The sequence below is a fragment of the Epinephelus moara genome, chromosome 4, assembly GCF_006386435.1.
Source record: "Epinephelus moara isolate mb chromosome 4, YSFRI_EMoa_1.0, whole genome shotgun sequence".
NCBI classification, from domain to species: domain Eukaryota; kingdom Metazoa; phylum Chordata; class Actinopteri; order Perciformes; family Serranidae; genus Epinephelus; species Epinephelus moara.
This window is the reverse complement of record NC_065509.1, coordinates 12,825,639-12,829,035: the sequence shown is the minus strand read 5'-3', so window position 1 is coordinate 12,829,035 and position 3,397 is coordinate 12,825,639.

Below are 3,397 nucleotides of genomic sequence, written 5' to 3'. Positions count from 1 at the left end.
TACGGGGTGTTGCGCGACATCCTGTTCTTGCAATTCGGATAAGCACAAACACGAACCATTGTTTTCAATCGATGCAGTAAAACTCTCAACTGTACTCCAGGACAACCAACGCCACTCTGAGCGGCGCTCAGCATGGCTCCTCTGTTTTCTTCTGGCAACAAGCAAAGCTCTTGCGAGATGACGTCACATAGCCCAGAAGAAGTGAAGGGTAAGGGAAACGCTTAGTATGCTATTTACAGAGATAGCACTGGCAATCTGAACCGGTCAGTGGCGAAAAAAAGCACTTTTAATGCGCAAACTTATACGGGACGCATTTGCCCCCATATCTACCTCGATGCTGCCGGCTGCATCCGCCTCCCTCAATACTGAACCAATTTTAAAACGAGTTGTACCTATGAATCATACGCACACATACACATGGGGAAATAGAGCCCAGGTTGAAAAATACCGAAGTTATTCTTTAATGTACAAATCTGAGAGTGGTATCAGTCCTCCCATCTAACTCTCAAAAAGCATGGAAAGAACCTGCAAACTCAATAGTGACATCCGTGTTGACAAACAGGTGCCTATTTAGACACCAAGCAGTTCCAGAGCTTTAATTTGTAAGTCAAATATTCACTTCCCTTTTAGCTTTGTTTGCCTTTTCACCAACTACCGAGGGAAACATCTGTCTCTTTAACAAAATGCTCCACTATGTCCACAGGCTAGTTGCTAATTTTGTCCCTCTGCCATTTGATGCTGGGTGGTAGCGTATAGTGAGTTTTTTCACTGAAGTCTGAACCTAAAATTGTGGGCCAGAAAACCAAAACAATCAGCTGAAAGATGATATAAAGGTTGATGCTACATGGGGCACTCCCATGTATTCCCATGCTTCTCTAAATATCTCTGCTAAAAATTGCTCTTCATACATAGTATTAACCAAAAACAAGTTTTCTGAGACTCCTGTTTACTTTGTTTAAAGATGGCACTGGTAAACATCTCTTATCGTTGCTGCAAAACATGTAAGAAACAAGTCCTTGAATGTTGTCTTGGGAGGTTTGATTTGTGATTAGTGAAACCAGCTTCTGTAGCAACTCATGCCATTTGTGTTCATCTTCAGAGAATCCATGCACACACACACACACACACACACACACACACACACACACATACACACACACACACATGCAGAAACACAGATTCATTTAATACCAAATATCAGAGACACACACATGCTTCTACACTCTAAAGCACATTCTGCTGTGAAGTCCTCTGATCAAAATCAAAGACCCACTCTATGTGCACACACATTCTGCAGTGTGTGTGTGTGTGTTATATATATGTGCCTGCAATGCTTCCTGCTTGTGTGTATGTGTGTGCCCCAGCTGTCTCACAGAGCTCCCTGTTGTTTGGCCTGCCGTGGCAGACGGAGCCAACGCTGTAAACTCTGCGGATCGATGCTCGTTTGGAGGATTTCTCTATTTAATTCCACCTCAGTCAGCAGCACTTCATCCTTCTCCCTGTGTGTGTGTGTGTGTGTGTATGTGTGTGTGTGTTTGTGTGCGTGTTTCTACACACTTGGGTGCCTGAGTATGTGTCCTTGTGTGTGCACATTGTATCTCTATCTTTATATTGAGTTGTCTGTGTGAGCATGTGCAGAGGAATGCTGCAGGAGGTCTCGGTGTGTGTGGATGCTAACATCTATGTGTGTGCTTCTGTCGCCTACACACACACACACACACACACACACTAACACACAAAGCGGTGGGAGTCGTGCAGCTAAAGACACACACCATCAGTCTGTCTAGCACCTCCCCCTTGCTTTGATTATACTCACAACGCTATTACTTGAGCACAGCAACATCAGCATATTGATTAATCTTCCCTACTACCTGCTCTCATATAACATGCTAGCACACGTGCATGCACACGCTCTTCATGCCAGCACGTCTTGTGATTGCACATTTGAACACACACACAGGTAAATGCATGCATGATGGCACACACACACATATACATACTCTGACACCACAGCCGTGCACATTAACACACCATCACGGGAGACCACCCACCCTTACAAACCAAAACGCAAGCTGTTAGCTCTTCTCCTCACCAGTTACCTCCCCCTTCCCTCCCCTCCCTCCCCTCCCATTGTCACATCAGGGATTTCCAGTGTCCCCAACACGTTGCAGCCGTCACAGCCCTGCAGATGTCACTTAGCTGCAGACCCACCTCTTCATTTCTGCATCCATCCATCCCTCTGCCTCTCGTGGGACTCAGAGGAGGGACAGAACAGGGAGCAGTGAGTGCATGTGGGTGTGTGTGTGTCTGTTTGTGTGTGTGTGTGTGTGTGTGTGTGTGTGTGTATGGCTACTGAGGGGGAAGGGAGCCGGGCAGGTTAATGAATTAGTAATTAGGATTGACGTTGCGTCTGCAGTGGGTTTCCCCCAAAACTGTTTTCACTGCTTTCTCTCTCCGGTCATCTGTGCATCCTCTGAACTCTCTTTGTCATCTTCAAACCCCTGCTCACCCCTCCTTCCCCTCCCCTCCCTGTCTCTCCCCTCTCCTTGCATAACCCCCCTCTACCTGTCTCACTTTGGGCCTCGCCTCTCTAACCTTCTCCTCCCCTTGTCTTCAAACACACACCAGGCTCTTTTGTTCTGTCCACATCCTCACACTTGCTTCCTGCATCTCTCTCTTCTTCTTAATTCCCCTTTTTCTCTCTTCATCTTCCCTCCTCATCTCTTTTCAGCCACTCCCCTCTTCTTCTGTCTCCTTCTAATGTGCTATTGATCACTGGAGATCACTGAATTGCGGGCTGAAGTTCTCAATCCATGCAGACGTTACATTAAAGCTTGGCACTGCTTTGCATTATAAGGGCTGTATCCCTGACGATCCCTGAAGAAAACATTGTAAAATTTTGGCAGCAGACAATGCAGAGCCATATGTGTGATTGTATACGTCTGCCGTGCTTCTGTTTATGACCTTGAAGTGCACCAGTAAGAGGGTACTCTCACAGCACCGTACTGTATGTTTCAAAGACAATACAAATGGTTTCACACTGGCGCTTGGCTTGATTTAACTGTGCTGGTTTTACTCGTGGGAGATGAGTGAAAGAGCAGGTTGAAAGCGAGTGAAAAATGGGTGGTGGGCATATGCTGGTACAGTGGAAGAAATGTCCTTAAGGCTTTGTCAAGGGCAGAGTGAACAGAGGCTAATTTATGGTATGGGTTGGCAGATAACATGAACTGCTTGTCCGTTATTAAGGCCAAGAATTCTAACATTTTGTGTCAGATCCTCTGCCATCCATCAGAACAAACACAGCAGCATCATCACAGGCTCAGAGCATCATTTTCTATTTGACAGCACAATCACAGATATTTCAAACCATACCTTGTTTATCACTGTCGTTCTGTCT